This window comes from Hesperophylax consimilis, chromosome 16 (assembly GCF_061612785.1).
Source record: "Hesperophylax consimilis isolate HC1 chromosome 16, BYU_Hcon_1.0, whole genome shotgun sequence".
Taxonomy (NCBI): domain Eukaryota; kingdom Metazoa; phylum Arthropoda; class Insecta; order Trichoptera; family Limnephilidae; genus Hesperophylax; species Hesperophylax consimilis.
In genome coordinates this window covers 7,224,041-7,247,391 of record NC_142851.1, presented here as the reverse complement: position 1 = coordinate 7,247,391, position 23,351 = coordinate 7,224,041, and the positions used below count along the sequence as shown (strand labels likewise).

Sequence of the window (23,351 nt, the reverse complement as noted above, 5' to 3'; positions counted from 1 at the left end):
CATTGCACTAATCGATTACTACTGCCTTATACAAATGCTCGAGTATGGCTTCTCGTGACATTTGATTATTGGTTGTTTAGTTAGCACTTCGTTATATCTTTTTTTGTCTACGTCTTCAAGATGCTAATTCATTGAGCCTTGTTAGAAAAACAAATAATAATAATTTATTTATTCTAGAACCTAACCTAACCATAGCTCTATTCTCACCGCATTCAGCAGAATAATTTATTTATTTATTTATTTATTACACGCATAGTGAGGTTTTCTTAAAACAAATACAAGCATTTTGTATCAGAGTAAACACTTAAAAATTAATACAATAAAGAAGAATGTAAACATAATGGCAAAAATGAATCCTCACGCATATAATTGAGTTTAAAAGATTCAACAAAACAAAATAGTAGAAGCGGAGAAGTTATATGGGTACATAGGTCTATTTGTGTCTAGAAGAATAAAAGTGATAGAATATACAACATTTATACTGATTAGTTTTCAAATGAAATATATCACCCAGATCAGAATATGAAGAGATTGTGAAGTCTCGGAATCGGAGAATTTTGGTAAGCTAGTGTCCTTGTGTTATTGAAGTAAAAAGGTAACAAAACAAAGCCAAGAGTCTTTAGGGCCTTGTTGATAATATTATTAATATGACATACAAAGGTGAGTTTACTGTCGAACATAATGCCTAGATCAATAATTTTACTAACACAAATTAAATTTTCATCATTTAATGAATATTGAGAAAAAAAATAGGATTACTTATTTTGGAAAAATGAATGAACTGGCATTTATTTATGTTTAATGCTAATTTGTTGTTTGAGCACCATTCAAAAAGATAAGTTCATTCAAATAATGCAGTTATAAGGGGTACAATGTTACCTTAAAATAAATTTTACAAATTTAGTGCCTATATTCTATCTAAAACAACATCATATGTTTTTTGCAGGATTGCCCGTGAAAAATCACAGGGTGTAAAACAGAAAAATATACGGCCGCATATAGTACTTCAACCCAGGACCGCCCCGGCACGGATTAGAATTAAATTAAGTAAAAAAAAATAAGAACTGTATGCTGTCAATATTTTGATTAACTTTCGAATAATTTTCTTGTTCTCTAAGACGCTTTTCCGATAGTAAGATATCAAAATTAGATTGTCTTTAGGTAAATTGATAGTAGATTGCCACCTCGACAGACGCCAATAATGATTTATCTATTTTCACAATGTGCCAAGGTTGAATGATCCCGATTAAAATAATGATGATTGGCAGGAAAATCTATCGCCATGTGGTATTTTACAAGGTTATTTATTAGATTAAAAAATAATATGATAATGTACACACGTATCTTATCCGCGATCTGCTACTTTTTATTAGACTCCTACTGGTTGTTACTACCCGGTTTCAACACCGTTGCAAAATAATGTTAACTTAAACACTTAAGTAGGGAAACCTTACAGGGATAACCATTAATCATTTACTGACATTTACTGACATTTACCGACAATTTACTAATTCTAATACTATACAGGGTGTATCGGCACGTGCCCGACAAACTTTAACCAGCTATTCCTTAGCACATTTGGAGTAAAAAATGTTATGGGCACTTTGCTGTCCGGTCACATTTTTTTTTAATAAAAAATTTACTATTCATATTTTCACCACATGTCACCAATGTTTTATCCTTTGTCAAAGTTTGAAAACCCGTCTGGCAATATTTTTTTCGAGTTTCGTTGAATAATGTACGTACGTACCTACGTTGGCGCGCTTTTACAATCACAACGAAATGGCACGGCACCATTCGTCTCATTTTTAACTATTATTATTTAGTGTGTACGAAAGAGCGAGGACACTTTTTGACACACTTGCTAATAACAGCTGTTGAACACGAGAAACAATGCAAATGACAGTGACGGAGTGTGGATTTTTTATTTATTTTTTGTTTTTAATGGAAAAAAATGTTACCGGACAGCAAAGCGCCCATAACATTTTTTACTCCAAATGTGCTGAGGAATAGCTGGTTAAAGTTTGTCAGGTACTTACCGATACACCCTGTATAAGAAGATGGGGCTGGCGGCGTGTATTTGATTTGTATACAAATCTATAGTTTTATTCCTATGTTGATGAAATTTTCCGCACTTGACCTTCAAAATAAGATTAAGGCCACTGTATACATAACATTTTGAAAAAACTCTGCGTGAATCCCGGGTAACGCCGGGGAATTCTGCTAATCTATATAAATAAAACTGTAAATGTTTTTTTTAAATCTCCCAGGGTTCTTCACCGATTGCTTTGAAATTTTGCATGATTAAGATTATTCAAATTTGCATTATAAGCACCTTTATAGAAATAATATAAATATATTGTCTAAGTGACTTCCCACAGTTTGATAATGCCTTCGGAATGCGAAACAGCTGTCACGCGATATAATAATAATAAACAATTTTTCAATGAAAAATATTGATTAATATACAATTTTAAATAATAAGAAAAAACCCTCGATTACTCTTGTCCTATTTGTTGACATTAAATAAATATTCCAAAGATCCATAGCTCGTGATGGAAGTGACATTCTTTATTTGAAATGCGTAATTATTTTTTTGGTCCAACAAAAAATCTCAGATTTTCGTTTTCTACGTAAATATGATGTTGTTTTTTCTTCATTTCTCTGTTTCAAATTTTCACTTAAGAATCGCTAATATGGTCTTCAATAAATAAATATTTTATTTTATTCGGTACACCATGCCGTTTTCTGCATCAAGTTCTGAAGATGATGGCTCCCAGTAGCGATAGATTGATGAGGGCGATTTCTGAATTTTTCGGCCGTATAGCGGCAATTTGTTCCAAAATTCGAACTTTGAGTTCTTCAAAGGTCGATGTTTATAAACCTCGTTACTGCTTTAAAAATTTGACATTATCAAAAAACGTGCGGACAGCAAGGCCTCAGTGTTATTCGGACCAAACCATGGTAACGACTGAAAACGGCACGACCCCCCGATACAATGAGACCCTTCCCAAGTTCCTTCAAAACCGCACTGTCTCTTTTGCTGCACCCTTTACATATGCTTTTATTACATAATAATATATTATAAGGATGAAAGAATATTTCTGTGTTCTAATTTCTATATTAGTTGTCAACTGTGAAAAGTTCCATGATAACTCAACACAGTGACAATTCAACACACTTTTAAAAAGTGATTAGAAACGATGAAAAAAAAAACAAAATTTAAATTTAACCTAACCTAACCTATATAACTTAGTTAATAATTTTTTTGTTTCATCACTTTCCATGACTTTATATAACTTTTTAAAGATGTGATGAATTATCATTTTGATGATTTATCCGGTCACCCTTTAGGGGATGTGACTCGAGTTGCCAAGGCTAAAAGTAGGTTTTTTTTCATTATCCCCTGGGGCAATTTTGGGAGATATTCTTCACAGACAAGAAACAATCATAGAGTTTTTTTTTTGAGGAGATACACAGATGACACAACCCCAGCCTGATAAGGCCTCATAAAAGTTGTGTTATATCATTATGTATTATGAGAAATATGATTTAAACAGTGTTATAATAAGAGAATTCCGCGCATAATATATTTCGATACGTAATACTAAAATCTGAAAGAGTCACTATTTTGATTAATCTTTATAACGAATTGGTGTACATTATGAATACCAATATATTATGCTTTCGATAAATTGAAGGTTTTCCTATCGTTTAGCTTGAGTGGAATACAAATAATAATAAAAAATACTCAATAAAAAATATAAATGTAAACTACTAAAAAATTTTTTTTTCAATAGAAATGTATGAACGAGTAAATGAAACAACTTTAAAAAAACACAGTATTATAGCTAAGATTTTCTGTGACAGTTTCACTTGATTCACTTTTTTGCTTTCTTATAAAATTATTTACAAAATAAATAAAAAACAGTTTTTTGCTTGAAATCGAACGTTTCTAGACTCCGTTTGTCAAGCGATTTTAATGCCTATAACCTACAATATAAGGTATACCAAGAATATACACATGTTTGGCTTGTCGCTTCCTCTTAAGTTTTATGTTAAAATACGTAGAAACAGCAAGTTTATCTGGAATCAAATATAATATTAAAATATTTTCTGCGTAATCTGTATTCCTTACAGTTCAGGAGGCCCTAAGGCTAACATATTTTTCACTGTCACAGAATTTTCCCAGATTTCTACAGTATCAAAATATATTAAAATTTGAAATACAGAATAAAAACAATCATCTTTTTTTTAGGTTGGTACTTGATCGCTTGTCTGGATTTAAAATATTCTTGTTTGTTTTCTTAACAAATACATAAGTTCCAATTTTGAACATGTCACACGATGAAAATTATATTGCTTAGTGGAGGTTTAAAATATATAGTCATAAACCACGTTTGCAGGTAGATAATAAAGTTAAGCAATGCACATGATGATAACTGCAATGAAGTGTAACTAATGTGTCGCTGAGAGGTCATTACAATGAAGAACCCATGATAATTGATTTACGATCAGAAGTTAACGATTCTTAACTGGTCGTTTATTGTCGTCAAATCATACCACAATCACACACGTGCGCTTTTTATCGATATTTAGGGCTGCCAGAAAAACATGAAATTAAATAATTAATACAAAATTTAATTATTTTTTATATTCGATATTCAATATTAATAATATTGCTGGATTATTATATTATGTACAAAATAATAACTCTTCATCGTCTCATTACCGTTTCTAGTTCATCATCTACTACTACAAAATACTATTATTGAATATTGGTAATTTATTCAGAATCTCTTAAAATTATTCGTAATCCGGTTAAAAACGGGATTGCAGACCCTTATTATCCGAATATATAAAGAATGAATTTTTAGTAAAAAACTAATATTTCCGCATTTCGTTATTGTATATAATCAAGGAAAATGCAGGTGCATGATCACGTGTTTCGATATGTTGAGAATTTACTAATTCATTTACTAACAGGAAATGGCCTGCAATCCCGTTTTAACCGGATTACCAATAATTTGAAGAGGTTTTTAATAACTTAGCGATACTCATTTTTCTCCGTACGCACAACACCCAACCCATGATTTAAGATTTTCACGGCCAAAAGTATTTTTGTTATTTGTTTTTGGGGTATTATGCCGTGTTGCGCTAACTCCTTCTTTAGCCAACGTTTCGGACAGCATTGCAGTGTCCATCATTGCAGATGGACACTGCAATGCTGTCCGAAACGTTGGTTAAAGAAGGAGTTAGCGCAACACGGCATAATACCCCAAAAACAAATAACAAAAACACCCAACCCCATTAGTAATAGTCCCTTTGGTTCCGGAGAGTTTGGACTGTTGTGCGGTTTTCACAAAAAAATAGATATAAAACTTGCATTAATATTACACTTCTTCAATAATCGCAAAAGATCTTTGTGGCTTAATTTTTAATTTAATAAAAATAATCTAATTCTTTCTAAACCAGTTAATAAACAAAATAATAGACAAAAAAAAAATGTATGCAGTAATTAATTACTTATTATTATTAAACAAAAAAAAAACAAACTTTATTTATAAATCCATTTTAAGATTTTTCAATTTATATTTGTGTTTTGGCCAATAATTATTGCTTATAATAATTTTATCATTATTATTATTCAACCACCTTAGATACTCCGTAACTCTTCATTAAATTTTCTAGAAGTCTTACCTATGTTAAAAAATTACAATCGTTATAAATTTATTTACTAAAATAATCCTAATAATAATACAGCATGAAAATACAGTAGGTGCCTAACTACCTACCTTAAAATATTACGAAATACTTTTTACGACGTAGGTATGTAATACTCATTACTCATTACGATAATTAGGTACGTGTTCAGTGTATTTTTTGAGTTCTCTTATTTCCGATGAAGAGATATCACGTAACGCTGAAGAATTAGTTCTTCGGGTCACGGCTTATGTATGTTCAGGTAATCATTAGTGCAATTCATTTTTGGAACACATTCATTAATTACGATTACTATTTCGACATTGTCCTCTTTATGTAGAAGCGCAATTAAATGATAATTATGTATTATTTTTAATGTATTTTATATGTATTTTTTTATATACACTTACTATGTCAATAATATAGAGCGCATACAAAACAAATTCATTAAGTACCTAGGTTATAAATACAACAATAATTATATCTGGACTCTCCAATCCCTGAAATCCAGGCGAACGATAGCTGACATGACATTTCTCCATAAAATAATACACAACGAAATAGACTGTTCACAACTTCTATCCCAAATAAATTTTAACACCCCGTCTAAACGAACTCGACACACTAACCTTTTTTACACAACTAGTAATAATACAAACGCTGCAGCCAATTCCCCTATTTCTCGCATCCTTCAAACATTCAACTCAATTCAAACAAGCACAAATACCGATATATTTTTTGATTCTCTCCCTCTATTTAAGAAAAACTTTTTTAGCACACTGAATTCGCCCACATAACACATACAACCACACACATGCACACGTACACACACACACAAACACTCACACACACCTCTCTCCTTCCCCAGCACACTAATTTAACTAACTTAAAAATGTAACTTAACCGTAAAATGTATAATATACATCATATGCATATATGTCAGCAACATGTCATTGGTACCAATTATTGTACTTACTTTTATAATTTTGTAATTATTGTCATCTATGTAATTATGTACTGTTTGTTTCTGCAATAAACAAAAATAAAAATAAAATAAAGACAATTCCCCTGAACAATTTTAATTTTTTTTTTTATATAAATTTAAAATAAATCAAATTTAATAATGTTATAATAATTATTAAGTTATGCAAGTATTTCTGTTATTTTTACAGTTTTTTAATGTGACAGCTGTTTCGGCTTTTGAGGCCATTATCGAACTAAAAGCCGAAACAGCTGTCACATTAAAAAACTGTAAAAATAACAGAAATACTTGCAGAACTTAATAATTATTATAACATTATTAAATTTGATTTATTTTAATTATATTTAAAAAAAAATAAATGGAGATCTACGAATTAAACACCAAAACAATAAATAAATTTTAAGATTGATTGAATTTTATGATTGATTGTTGATAAGCCCTTAGAAACATATGTTATTTTTTAAGATAATCTATATAAATTTTCCTAGCTAAAAGGCAATCATTCCGTTGAAAGACAAAAAAAGTATGCACCAAAAATTATAAAGAACGTGATCTGATTCCGTTATTTAAGCTGATATAATATTGTTGATTCACTTTCATGTTCCTAGGTCTCATGTTCAAGGTTCCCTAGTATGTATTATTGTAAAAACCATACTACGGTTTCAGGCTACAATTCTATTATAAATAGATTTAAAACCACTGGTAACTCATATGCAATGTTAGCTGATGTTTTTAATACTGTACTGTACTGATTAAACATTTTAGCATTGCCTTATACAGGGTGGGGCTTGTCTTACAACATATCCCAATTAATTGGGGATGCCATAGTCTCACTGGCTCCAGACGGTTGGGAGCAGTGGGTCACGTGTGCGGTATTCATATAAAAAAGCAGCATTTAAAATATTTCACTACAGCTATCCTGCAAAGCATCTTCCGGTCTGTTGCAATTTCTCTACTTTTATCCCTCCCAGCGTGAGAAAGAGATTCCACTATTCTACACTCCATATCCACTCGGAAGCGTTATTTCCTAGAAAGAACGGTGGAGAAAGCTTGGAAAAAAGTAGAAAGAGATTAATGTACATACGAGTTCCTGAAAAAAAACTTAAATCCACATACATCAATGCCTGACATAATCGTTGCTAAGCACGAAACAGGGGCGAGCCAAGTGTTGGTGGGTATAAGCAGTTCACCTTTATATGAAAAGCACCACAAGCATTAGAGTAATTAATAATTAAGAACGAACCAATGTTTCTCAGTGTAAATTCTTTTTAATTTGGGTTAGTCACAAGTGGGATCTATAATTGTACAAGATTACCCAACTAAATTCCAAGGGAAGATAGATGGAAGAAATTTACTAACTGCAAGAGTCCAATTCCAGATTTATAAGTTTGTGAGAGTTTTATAAATGATACTAATTAACAGAACATAACCACAACTATCTTTACTGATTCTCATTACTAAGATATAGATAAGCATTTCATCAATATTTTAGCTGAATGTACTTTTTGAAGAGTTGAGATTTTGTAAAGTCATTAGTAAAACACTAAGGACGGGTTGTTTCGGAGTATTTGAACAATTCATCAAATTTCAAGTTCTGTGAAAGATTTTTTCAAGTTCTGTTTTTATTTCAGTTCTGTCAAGCAACAAGCCTATAATGATATAATAACAGAACTTGAATTGGACTTTCACAGATCCCAGAAATGAACGTTGAAATTTGATGAATTGTTCAAATATTCCGAAACAACCCGTCCTAAGATGAAAAAAACACACAATAACGTTTAAAACATTCATTCATACGATTGTGTATCTATCCCTAATACATAAAGCGACGTAAGATTCTAATAACAGGGGTTTGCTCGACACTCACTCTTTAATTATTTCTGAAGAACGTATTACTAAATTCTCAAATGTTTTTAGAGGAATCCCTACGGATGTAAGTTATTTATATTTAAATCTAGCAGTACCACGCCACGAGTTGCTGTGGCTCCGTTTGTCTGTGCAGATAGAGAAACAACGTTACAGAGTCCAACATCTGTCCTAATGGTGGACACTCTAACGCTGACCGAAAATACGAGAGCGAAATACGACAAACATAATAACAGAAAAATTAATCACTATAATTCTTTTGGCAGTAAAATTTTGTAATCTTATTTGATTCCACATGGTACATACATAATACAGCTAATAATATGAATATTTCAATAAAAAATATCAGAATGATCACTCCTATTAATATCTTCTCAATTATGATCATAACAGGTAACTAATTACATTTTTTAATTCAGTTTATAATGAGTCGTGTACAGTGCCTGTATCACTAACATAACATAATAATGTCTATCGTATCATTTCACAATCAGTTTACAACAAAATAGAAGTTAATTATGTTAATAACACAATCGCACTTTACAACCTTAAAAATAAAAGACAACCGACATCGTACCATTTGTAGTAACATATACTTCTAAACAGGTTTTAATAAAATCGTTGATGTTTGATCTGTCTTTGCTGATGATAAGCTTGGGGTCCAATTTATATTTTTAATATTTGTGTTTTGTCTAATGGCCAGTGGAACTGCATTGTTTCGCTTTGTGGCAAAGTATATGCAATGTCTTGGGCCAAATGTTGTTTTAGCGAATTAATATAAGAGGTTATGCCAGTTTTTTTAGTGTCACGAGTATTTTGGACGATATCAAAAACAATTCTGTGTTCGAAGAGGTATGCTAGTGTGTTTAGTTGCCTAATGACCAAAACAATGATTCTAGTAAAGATTTACCTACCTACTATTTAATGATGGTAACCTTTGCCTATCTTTTATAGCATTATAGCCATCGCCTTGGATTGAAATGTAAACTAATAACGTAAAACGTAACACTGGATCCAGATGTAGTACGTACTTTGTACATAAGGCAACACTGCCAGGTTGTAGAGGGTGAAGGCTATGTTTGAAGAAGGGGTAGATATTGGAAAAATGTTACCGAGAGATAGAGATATAGGCAAGGAAAGCGTAACCTTCGAACCCTCAGTGATATCACCTAATAACTAAATATACAAAGTTACGTATTCATAATTATTACTTATTCATTTTTTTATTTATTCATAAATATATTAGTATTACAAATGAATAGTACATTGTCCTCCACGCTAGGAGTTCACCAGTGTTGTGGAGGACTTTTTAAATTGTATAGTTATATAATAGTAAACAATACAGTAGAGTTTGTTACACAGAAAAACAATAAAAATTAAAATATAATATCGATTTTAACATAGTTTTAACAAAAACAAATGTGAAATATAACAAAATTAAATATTAAAAGGATTGTAGCCAGTTCCATATGAGTTTTTTGTATTCTGTAAGATTAGATGTTTTATATTGTGTTGGAAGTGAATTGTATAGTTTTATAGCCTGGAATCTGTAGTGTTTTTGTCCAAAGGATGTGTTGGTTTTTGGTATTAGTAGTTGGTGTGTATGTCTTGTTCTAGTATTGCGAGAAATTTGTGAAGTTTTAAATGTGTTTAGGTTCTTGTAAAGGAAAGTAAGTATTTATTTTGAATATAAATTTTAATCTTCAACACTGGGAATTTTTTGAATATGGCTGAAGTGGGTGTTAGTATAGGTACTTTAAGTATTACTTTTATTAAGGTTTTCTGAGTTCTTTACAGATATTACTGCATATTTATTATTACTTATTCATTATTATTATTACTCCAAAAACGAGGGGTTTGCTCAAGAATCGCTTTTGAACAAATTCTGATGAATCTGTAACCAAAACATCAAACGTATTGACATGAAAAACTCGGGATGCAAATAATTTGTATTTTAGATTATTTTTAAAACTGACCCTTGTTGACATTGACATTTATTATTGGTGTAAAACGAGTTCCAAAATTTCCAAATTCGTATTCGACAATAACATATTAGCGGTAATGACCAAATTTTATTTTGTACACGTGAAGAATTGGATTGGTTCGGAGAGACTCTTCTAAAAACATTAATTTATTAAAATACTGGCTGACGTCTACTTTCAATAAATATAAAATCCATGTATTACATATACAAACATTCCGGAAGAAATCCTCTAAAGTTGTTACATATAAGATTTGTAACAAAGTGTGTGTGCATCACTTTACTTACATCGCATCTATGGTCTTGGTGTGTGGGACCTTTAAGTATTTACACCTTGTCATTTTGCTATTGGTCAAATTGACAGCCCTGAAATGCTGACTTGGAGAGTTTCCAAACCTGAGGGAGCAAGGATCTGTGATTTGCATTGGAAGCAGTGGCCATTCTTTGATCACCAGCCCAGAGCAGCGGGCATTCCTCTTGGCTGAGGTTCGACGAACACATTCGCCAATTTTTATGAGCATCAGCTTTGCATATGGAGCATTGACCATTGGATTGATGGAATCGGATGGCATCTGCCTATCCTCATTGGTTAAGAGGGACCCTTTTGGAGACCATCAGCGTGAGGCTGTTTTGCATTGGACTACAAGATTATTTTTTAGATAAATTATAAACTGGGAGTTGCTTTGAAGAACCGGAATCTACTACTTCGCATCAAGAACGAACTGGTATCACACCTTCATTTTACCTATGCAAGCCCAGCGCCAGACAGATTATATAGTAGGATGCTAATTAATTTCTTTTTTATTATGTCTTTTTTGCGGTAATACATTTTTAGTATTCTTACATATTTTTTATTTCTAGATAATAAACCCATCCTTACTTTCATTTGTTGCCACTTAATCCCACGGTAACAATAGTAAAAACGTTGCATAGTCTAGAAGAACTAAGGGCACAAACAAACAGACGCGGATAATTACTTTGTTTTATTCTATTTAGAGAAGGAGTAAGTACATACCTACCTAGATATTATGATACTTAACTGTCGACAATCTTGCAAGTATTTATATTAATATATGCTAAGTAATGCATTGTTTTGTTTAACAGCCTTCTTTATAATATTATTATAAAGGTACCTACCTACCTTATTAATTTCTTTCTTTTACCACTTTATTGTCATTGTTTTATTTTATTTTATGCACATAATTTAATAAGAAGAAAAGATATGTTGCAAACGCAACAATAAACAGCAATGGCGGCAATACAAATTTGTATTAGGTTTTTGCTCATCAATGTATGTATTATAAAAGTAAGTGTACAATGTACGTGCAACTAAAACTCAGAAACGAGTCCCGGTACGATCAAAGGAGTTATATGGTGTGGTAGCCCTCTATCCCCCATCCATGGAGAAGGGTGTGCTTTTGAAGATATAATGACTGGAAGTTTCATCCTCTAGAAATTTCTACAACATTCGAGAGTATTCCAGAACATCCCGGAACATTCTGTCTATACCCGAGTTTAAAAAATTGAATTTATTTTTAAATTCTTAAACTATAATGTAGGTAGGTGCCTAATTTAGGGAATACAGATTGGTAATACATATTTAGGTAAAACTTACGAAAAAGCTTTAATTTTGGAGAAAAATGAGTATTGCTGATTTATCAAAATCCGATTAAAAACAAAATTGCAATCCTTTTCCTGTTAACCTTTTAGTACATTCCTAATATATCGTAACACGTGTTCATGCACCTGCATTCGCCCTGATAACATATAATGACGAAATGCGAAAATATAATCATTTTTATGAACACGTATTCCAACATCGCGATAAATTATTCCCTTTTTACTAAAAGTAACATGAAACCTATCAATTTCTTCGTTAAGGGCCTACAGTCCCGTTTTTAACCGGATTAAGAATAATTTGAAGAGATAAGAATCCAATATTAAGAAATAAATTAGCAATATCAGTAAGTTTTCTTCATGCATTACAGTACTTATGCACAGAGATAAGTGAAAATTTCTTAAAGAATCTCTTCAAATTAATGGTAATCCGGTTAAAAATGGGATTGTAGGCCTTTAACGAATGAATTAACATGTTTCCTAATACACTTTTAGTAAATTAAGAATGTATTATCACGATGTCGGAACACGTGGTCCGAGTTCTAGAGTTCATTGAAATGGAGTTGAATAATTAAAAAAGTTACCTAGTAGACCCACAAAGGAAATTAGTATTATGAAAGCAAATTATTCCTGATAATTGAATAACGTCTTTGTTATCTTGCAATGGATTGTGATTAGGATTAATGGATTTACTTTCTTATGCCAATATCACAATATTGAGATGTAATGTAAAATTGCTATCTACTCTCAAAAAACCCGGACTGCCGATTTCTATATTTCGTTCATTTTTTGTGAATTAAGGCCTCCGTGGTTGAATGATTATAAACCTCGGCTACGAACACGGAGATTTTCTGTAGCCCCTGTGTTTTTTTCTACCTCTTCAACTTCCTGGATAAAAATTATTGCAAATTTATTAAGAATCTCTTCAAATTTATCGTTTTTCCAGTTAAAAACGGGATTGTAGGTCATTAACGCATGAATTGATAGGTGTCCTGATAACTTTAAGTAAAATACCAATGAACTGTCAAGATGTTCGAACACGTGTTCATAAAAAACATTTTTGCATTTCGTCATGATATATTATTGAGACAAACGCAGGTGTATAGAAAAGTGTTCGGATAATATTACTAATTAACTAACATTCTATCAGGAAGCGGCTTGCAGTCACGTTTTTAACAGGATTACCAATAGATGTTAAGAGATTTTTTAATAAATCAGCATTTTTCTCAGTGAAGACCCTTTTTAACTCATTACTCTCCTCAAAAGATTCTCCACACAGCATCCCCAAAGATGATATAGGCTCGAGGGAAATGTTTTCCAAGGTTGATGTTAAAAAATCACATAATTAATACATACAGTCTACATATGGTACGTTTCAGAGTAGTCATACTGTCAATATAATCAGTTACAAGACAGTACCTACCATATTATTGTAGCAATTCTATATCAACGTCCCAATATCACACTCCTATGCGACGGATTCAACAGCTAAGAAACAAATACTACGATGTTGTTGATATATTTAGTACATCAATTTCAATATATAAGTATACCCTATTGAAGTTTTTTTCATCAAGTAGTGGAATATTTTAATAAAGGTATTTAATTTGACTAACACAATAATTTTGTCAACTGAAACAGAAAAAAATATTTTGGATTTTTTATGTTTTGTGCCTGCATGCTGTGTAGATCAATTTCACTGATATTTTGACTTATTATTTATTTTTCTGCAATTTTTTAAATAATCGTTTCCTGCACTATTTTCGTGTATAATTTCGTAAATATTTTTTATATATATGTATGTAAAAGCCTTAATAGGCGTGAAATAAATAAATATCACTTTAGTGAAACACCATTTATCAGAATCGAAACGTTGCTTGAAATGCCGTTACAGTGACTAAATCTGAAAAGCCAGGTACCTACTTCCCAACCTCCACCTTTCTCATCCACATCCCCTCCTCGCTTTTCTCAGGCGTATTGGGAATGCCACAAAGGTCCGAAATAAAAATAAAAAAATAAAAAAATTGTAGCTATGTACGTATTTTATATTTAACACATCAGATGGCTAAAGGGAAAATCATAAGGACGCAACGTCATTATAACACTTTAAAACGATTATTATTTTTTGTAATAATTGTAATCTCGGATAGATTGCTTTATTTTTTTAACACATGGAACGAATGGATTAATAATCCTCCCATATAAGTATCTATAAACGAAGAAGTCATCATCATTATAAACTCGGCGTCACAAAAATCGCACATCTTCTGAAATAAGTTTCAAGCGTAAGTTTCCCCGAGGCAATACAATTCTAACCCAAACAAAATTGATATTAATTGAAATTACATTTAACCAGAGATGTGCAAAATGGGTACCCAAAACCATTTGAAATGCAAAATGGAAATGGGTCAAAACTTTTCCATTTGAAAATGCAAAATGGTTTTTAGAAAAGCATTTCAAATGCAAAATACCTATTTTCAAAATGCATTGAAAATGCAAAATGGTTTCTCAGGTCAAACAATTAAAATAATTATAGAATTTTTAAACAATTTTGTCATTTAATAATGGACATCAATGCAGAACAAACATATTACATGATGGTGAATCCAAAAACACCACGACTACAGATTATGAAACCACAAAAAATTTGCGCTGGACTAATGTTGCCAACGTAAAAACATAGAAACTGCTATCTAACATTTAATATTACAGCGTCATGGCCCCATGTTCAGTATTTGAATCCGTATTTTTTGTAATGGTATCACTCAATTGCCAGGGCTCCTACCAGGGAGCAACTTTACAAATGTAAATTATCTCTCATAGCGAGGTTGAGGACCGACTGATATTTGGGGCTTATGAAAAAAAGATGAGTGGAGATAGTAGGAAGAATGTTGCAAAAAGCATTTCAAATGGAAAATGCATTGAGAAAAGCATTTAAAATGCAAAATGCAAAATGGTTTTTAGAAAAGCATTTAAAATGCAAAATGGAATATACCCATTTTGCATTTTGCATTTCCATTTGAAATGGATTTATTTGAAATAAAGCACATCTCTGCATTTAACGACCCCTTATCGACAATAGTTTCATTTCATACATGATACAAATTTTCTGAGTACGGAACGTTAAAAGAATATGGCGCATCTTTACGGGTGCCACAACTTGTGTCACCTTCCTGGGCTATAAAAGGAGCAGTTTTAGTCAAATGTAAGTCATTCACTATCAGAACGTTGAAGAGGACTCACTAGAATAATTAGCACTAGAAAATAACCCCTTAAAATGGACACCACCGCTGACGAAGCCGCTCAAGTGGTGGCACTACTGCAATCATATTATAACAATATTGCACTTTATTTACATTATTGTTGAGAATCCTTCTCAGCTGTTGCAAAATTTATTTATAAATATTGCACACGTTTATAATACTCCTACGAACATAATACAGGATGTCCATAAAATAATGTCCCAGTTTCATTGGTATATTATAACAGTTTAATTTAAACGGAACGTTAAAAAATATGGCGCATCTTTACGGGTGCCACAACTTGTATCACCTTCCTGGGCTATAAAAGGAGCATTTTAAGTCAAATTTAAGTCATTCTCTATCAGAACGTTGAAGAGAACTCACAAGAATAATCAGCGCCGCTGACGAAGCCACTCAAGTGGTGGCACTACTGCAATCAGGGATGCGACATTGTGATGTTGTTCGGCAACTAAAGCCGTTTTGCTGTTTTTGGTTAAGGGTTTCAAGAGACTAATGGCTTCATCCAGAGGCATGGATCAGGGCGACGACGCTGCACATCCAAAAGATACGATCGCTTTATTGTCTCATAAGATTTTGCAATAGGTGCGATTTTTGTGACGCTGAATGTATCTTGTAGTATTATGCTCAACTACCTACATAATTTCCTTTGTCTGACGTTTTTAAATTATTTTAAAGTTATACTGATTATATATGGCTGTGAGGGAAAATGTTTTTATTTTAATACTTTTGCTGTTGTCATGTAATAAAATATTCAGATAACTATGGGACTAATAACTGTTGTGTCGATTAAAAATGCGTTGATTGACGTAAAAATAGAGACTTTTAAATGAGTTTCACGTGTGGGAGAATTTCAATATTTTTGCATCGAGTAGGCTGTAAGTTTGGCCCTGATTTTCTCCCAAATTAATTGTCAAGTTGTGTAAAACACAGAATTCACACATCCGAACAGATCCGGTGCAGATTCGGCGGCAATCCGGAGCAGAGTTTGGCGCAGAATTCACACACGGATTTGATCAACAGATCTGTCCGCCGAGCCGATCCGCCGACAGCAACACACACATTCAAGCGGTGAGAATATCATTGTATAGGGAAATTCCAGAACATCCAGGGAAAAACATATACGAAAAAGAGAAAAGGTACAATATCTAGGGATATTTTAAAAATGTTGTGTGGTAGTCAAAATTCTCAAGCCAATCAAGGATTTTTTTTTAAAACACAACCCTTTTAAAATACAACCGACTACGAATGAGGTCATGCTCGGCGAGCCGACCTGTCCGTTGCAGGAATACATGGGCGTATGTCGTATCTGTCAGAGGAGCATCACGGATCTGCTCGTCGTCAATACGACGTCATCGTGAGTGAATTCTGCGCATAACGGTTTGGATGGTGGAAGAATTCGGGGACGCTTGAGAAAGACTGAAAACATTATCTTTGCACAGGAATGAGAAACTTAGTCGAATTAAAGTCGACGTTATGTAGTTTTTTAACCATAAAAAATGGATTTCATGATACTATATATAGTCGGGGACGCCCCAGAAAAACACGAATCGAATAATTATTTGTGTTAAAACCAGACGTAAATGGTGAACGAAGAAAGAAATGGTTGAAGAGGTCCACAACGCCCGAGGAATTCTTGGCACGATCAAGTGAAATAAACACTTATTACAATAATATTATTTACATCTTAAAAATGCACCCAATTGTCAGGTTCTCTCATACACATCCAATCTTCTGACGTTAATGGCTACTCTAGAATTCACAAACCTTACCCCCAAAACATTTATAAGTCCACGATCAATGCCGGGTACACGTCAAGTAGTTATTTATTTTTATTTAGATATTTGATAAATATTATAACAATATTGCACTGTATTTACATTATTGTTGACAGCTTCACAGCTGTTGCAAAATTTATTGATACATATTGCACACGTTTATAATACTCCTACGAACATAATACAGGGTGTCCATAAAGTTTCAATGGTATAAATAATTAATATAAATGGTTTGATTTAGACTATTTACAACAAATCATACATCAAATTGAAGGTAAACTAACCTAGTTTTTCTTACAAATGTGCCCCATAAGGCACACACCCCATCTAAAGTCCAATTCTTCCCACACTTTGGTTAACAAGTCTGGAGTAATGGAAGCAAAATCTTCTTCTATTCTGTGTCTCAACTCTGGCAAATCATTACGTTATCTTTTTTAAAGCCCCGAAAGAAAAAAATCTCATGGAGTTATGTCAAGTGAACGTGGAGGACATCGAAAAAGAGATTTGTAGTCTCAACCTATCAATCTAATCTGTTGCTACCAAAAAAATGATATCGGAGGTGCAAATAATCCAAAATAGAGCCATGCGTAACATTTTTGGCTTGCCTTGGGATATACCTGTTAAAGATATTTACCGTCACGCACTTGTTTTGCCATTTAAGATGGTTCCTAGCTTTGAGATAACAAACACCATTTTAAATATTATTCAGTGTAACACCCACACAAATATAAAACTGAACTATAACAACGATGTTCATCAATATAATACACGACAACACAACAAACTACATGTATCAAAAATACACTCAACAAAGTTCGGACTGAAATCATTAGAATATATTGCCTACACTAACTATAACAAATTGCCTGAAGAATTAAGACAGGTTAACAAATAACAAATAACAAATCTAACAAATCTCGAAACGATATATTGAAATCCTATTTTTTCAAATGTTATTTGGAAAACGAGTCATAAGTAGGTACAAACTCTGTTCTGATAGCCGTCCTAATTATCTCCAAATACCAAACTTTGTACATCCAGAGATGATGGGCTTTTTTAATCTTCTCATGTATTTTGGTTGTAAAACATCTTGTATTAGGTCTGTTTATTTTTGAGCCCGTACTTTTTAATGTATTTTCCTGATTTTGTTTTTATGCATTTCTATAGTCCATCATTGAGGATACTTTTTTAAATTTTTGACACCAACAGTACATAAATCAAATGAGTGATTATAATAATTCATAATTCAAGTCTTATAAGACAATTTTTTTGTGATATATCTGTAAAGTGATTCTTCATATGTTGTGTCTGTATGTTGCTTCTGTGTAATGTTTTTTTAAATGTTTTCTCCATACATTGTGTCTGCACATTGGATTGGGTCGGGTCTAATTTTTCTGTACAAAACTTTTTTTTATTTTTTTACTCTTCTATTTCAAAACTACCAATTGGCGATCCCTTAATGAGTTTGATAACTTATGGGAATGCAACATCGTTTGTTGTATGTTTTAAAAAAAAAAAAAACCATCACGACCAATCCAACGGTCGGGGACATTGACGTTCAACCACTCTCGTGCAGAGAGATTCCAGTGGGGAGGGACATTTTAAGCCAAATAAAGTTTACAGGTTCACTATCTACTAATTGGAGAAAGAACACTTTTTTCAATATATCCGACCTGTTTTGGACCACTTAGCAAAAGCTCAAAACTCATTACTAAGGGTCTTCCTCAAAAAACCATTTAGGTATCACAGTATTGCAATATTTGAAGAGTTACGAGTTCTGGATGATCTTTACCCTTCTATTGAACACTTTCAAGACACCTGATACTCACGGAGAAATCAAATTGTACCATTCAAAACCAAAACCTCCTTTTCGGTCATCCCATCTCGCTCAAAGACACTTGTTATTCTTAGGGTCAAAACCTGATGCTTGGAAAAAGGATAACACAGGTGTTCTTTGTAAATTAACCACTTCATGGCTACATCAATTAGAAAGAAAGGAGAGTGAACTCTAAGTTTTTAAAACAAAAACCTAAACAAAAAAAAAAAAAACAAAAATAAAAAATTTAAAAAAAAAACTAAAAAAAAACTAAAAAACCCAAAACAAACAAAAACAACACAAAGCAAAAAAATCATAATTATGGTTTTTTAACCACAAAAATCCTTTATTTTTTATTTAAACTTGACATCGGGACACAATTGTGGGGAATCTCTTTGGCGTTCTACAAGTTCATGAGGTCCTCCGAATACGAACATTATGGGTATTTACCTTCCTACTTAGATAAAAATTTGACTCTGAACACCACACGATCAAGAATGTCATCTCAAACACTTGACTTTCAAACATTTATAATACACCATTGAAACTGGGACATTCTTTTATGGACACTCTGTATAATTATGTTTTATACAATTTTGTAAGAATCATTTCATCTTGTTGCAAATTCATATGACGCTTGTTGCAAAATCATTCAAGCAACACTTACGTCGTTATCAGTGAATAATCTTATATATATTAACCTATGTAGGTATATAACTCTTTTCATATTAAAATTAAATATACTTGTTTACCTGATGGCCTTACTGTGTTAGGTTTACGCAGTCAAGTTTTGTATTCATAAATTACCTAAATCAACAAAACAACGTTTTTGCGAGTGTTTATATAAAAAAACGTTTTTTGCGACAGTGCAAATAATAAAACGAACGCAATGACAATATATGTCAGCACAATCTTTATGCGATTGCTTGTTAATCAAATTGTGTGGTTTTTGCATGTTACGATAAAACGTATTATCATTTTTTGGTTGTATTAATTTGATATAACTATAATAAAACAAAAATTCAGGTTAGGTAAGGGAAGATGGAGGTTGGGAAGCACCTGGCTATTCAGATCTAGTCACTAAACGTGGCTAAAGTTATTTCAATCAATACTTCGATTCTAAGTTGTGATCTAACACCACGACAATACTGATAGTATCTAAAACTAATTAATTAATTTTATAACTTACTTACCTTTAATTTTAATAAATCAAGTTGATGAATATTGGCGTATCTAGTTATCACTTCACAATTGAAAACTTATCAAGTTTGTTTTGTAAAAATAACACTGACACAAAACCACAATACGTTCGAATGCAGCAATTTTTCTCTACTTATCAGTAAAGTTATGTAATATTAATTGATTAAATTTCCACAATTACAATTCATTAGCCACGTGTATAATGTACCTAATGTGAATACTTTTTTCAGTTTTTTTTTATGTAGGTAGGCTGATTTTACAAAGAATAAATTACTATTTTACACTACATGTAATTTAAATGTCACACTCCGAGATTAAAACTTAATATATATGCGTTATGAACTGATTAAACATTGTTCGATAGCTCTATTGTTTTTTCGATAGCGAATTCGAAATTCAAATTTCAAATTCCGCGGTGATTCTGTAAATAATATCGCGCGCGGTCGCTATACGGGCTATCGACGGCGTCCGTCGTGCGTCGATTGTCGAATGCGACTGGTAGAGAACGCCTTTTACGCATATAAGCCGACTGGGCTAACTCAGGGCTTGACTTATAAATATGACGTTGGCAGGTCAATTTAAAACATCAGTGAAAGGGATGCGATATGAGAAGTATTTACTAATAAACAAATGTTTGTAGATAGCAAAATATTAGTGATCTCTGGTTGTAAGTTCAACATAAATATATATATGACAGATCGTGCATTGACAACTTTACTGACACATAATTAGAATTTTTTGTCACAATAATACGGCAGGTATTATTACCTATTGCCTTATACTTACAAGGAATATGAAAAAAAGCTTGTAGTTCTGAGCACAATAGACGTCACGTCAAAAAAATATGTTTATAATTTTCTCTTACTTATTAAATCAAAACCAAAATTTCTTTTGAAATCATAAGATTTGTTAGTAGGTACCTGCTTAAATATACATTATTATTTTATGTAAGTACCTAACATTTTTTTAAATTTTAATAAGGAATAATACAATTTGTTTAAAGAAATATCACTGACAATTCATTTTTAAAACTTTCTTCAGGCAGGTAGGTAGGTACCATAATATTGAAAAATGCAAATAATAAAGTTCAAATAAACAAGACGATTTCACAAGAATCTTTACTGAACCATTAAATCAGCCACCATCTTGAAACGGAACCGGAACGTACAAAAAAAAATACACAGACGAAATGATAAACGGTCGTGTTGACAGAGGACTTCATTATGCTCAGTCGATAATGCAGTAGGTAATGCCATATCAAATTACAATACGTACACTTTTTTTTCATTTTCAAGCATTCATAATTTATCGGTGTTTCTTTCATTATTTCAATCATTCATTCATTCATTGTTTATACAGGGTGTATCGGCACTAACCCGACAAACTTTAACCAGCTATTCCTTAGCACATTTGGAGTAAAAAATGTTATGGGCACTTTGCTGTCCGGTAGCATTTTTTTTTCAATTAAAAACAAAAAAATTTAAAATTTCCACACTACATCACTGTCATTGGCATTGCGTTTCGTGTTAAACAGCTGTTATAAGCAAGTGTGTCAAAAAGCGTCTTCGCTCTTTCGCACACACTAAATAATAATAGTTAAAAATGAGACGAATGGTGCCGTGCTATTTCGTTGTGACTGTAAACGTGCGCCAATATAGGTACACACGTGCATTATTCAACGGAATTCGAATAAAATATTTGCCAGATGGGTTTTCAAACTTTATCAAAGGATAAAACAGTGGTGACATGTGGTGAAAATATGAATAATAAATTTTTTATTAAAAAAAAACGTTACCGGACAGCAAAGTGCACATAAGATTTTTTACTCCAAATATGCTAAGGAATAGCTGGTTAAAGTTTGTCGGGTACGTGCCGATACACCCTGTATTGTTTTTTTCTTTCTTTATTTCATTCATTGTTTATTTTCTTTCTTTCTTTCTTTCTTAATTTCTTTAATGCTAGCGTCCAAATGATTGTAAATCTAGGATTCAATCGAAGATGAAAATAAATTGAACATACAGCTTTGCCACTCTATTTTAATATTTAATCTTTGATACCTCCCTTGATTGTTACTCTTTCTGGTTAAAATTGATAACGATATTATCTACATAATTGAATAATTTAAACGTAGGTAATTATCTAAGTATTAACTATATCACTACTCGAAGCATAGGTACCTAGATGAACTTGTGATAAGGATGATCGAGTGCGTAAGCAGAAGATAAAAAGGTAATAGATGTGATGTCTAGGCGGAAACCATAAATACGAATTAATGTCAATTGTAACATGTCCTAAGTGCGTTCAATTCGCAAGAATCTTGACTTTTCTCTGCCCTTTTATAATAGTCATAAAGAGATCCATTATCCTTTGATACTAAGGCCCTTCGTACACTGATTTACTTAGCTACTTAAACTGTGAAGCAACCACAAGTAGCTTACCGATATGCTACTCTTTAAGAGGAAGTTACAAGCCAAAAATGTGTATATTCTTGGTATACCTTATATTGTAGGTAATAGGCATTAAAATCGCTTGACAAACGTAGTCTAGAAACGTTCGATTTCAAACACAAAACTGGTTTTTATTTATTTTGTTAATAATTTTATAAGAAAACAAAAAAGTTAATCCAGTGAAACTGTCACAGATAATCTTAGCTATAATACGGTATTTTTAAAAGTTGTTTCCTTTACGCGTTCATACATCTTATATTCAGTTTACATTTATATTTTTTATTGAGTAATTTATTTTTTATTTGTATTCTACTCAAGCGAAACGATAGGAAAACCTTCAATTTATTAAACATTTTTTTTGGTATTCATAATGTACAACATTTTTTTATAAAGATTAATCAAAATAGTGATTTAGCATTAAGCTTCGCCGTACACGGCGCTACCCGTGTAACTGAACCGTGCAGCGGGGAATTAATACCATGTCAAGTGTCTCTAGCGACGAAGACAATAATATTGTTCTTCTTTATATTTACCAACATAAAAAATAATCAAAAATTTTGGGTTCTCCCATACAACGAAATAAATGTTAATTGTGATTTGAACCACTAATATTTTTAAAAAAATAACTGACAATAGATCTTAGCTTGTTGCTTCTGTTAATCGTATTGTGTTCATGGTTCGTGTACATGTTATTCTTTATT

The 23,351-nt window shown here is 32.1% G+C and overlaps 1 protein-coding gene across 1 annotated transcript in view; it reads right to left on the bottom strand.

The window, feature by feature from the left end:
- Positions 1-20,682, bottom strand: part of LOC149416621 (b(0,+)-type amino acid transporter 1-like) — a 73,185-nt gene extending 52,503 nt beyond the window's left edge. The window contains exon 1 of the mRNA XM_089641429.1: positions 20,197-20,682. The gene's annotated coding sequence lies outside the window, so the exon portion shown is untranslated. The remainder of the gene's footprint in view (positions 1-20,196) is intronic.
- Between the last annotated feature and the right edge of the window lie 2,669 nt (positions 20,683-23,351).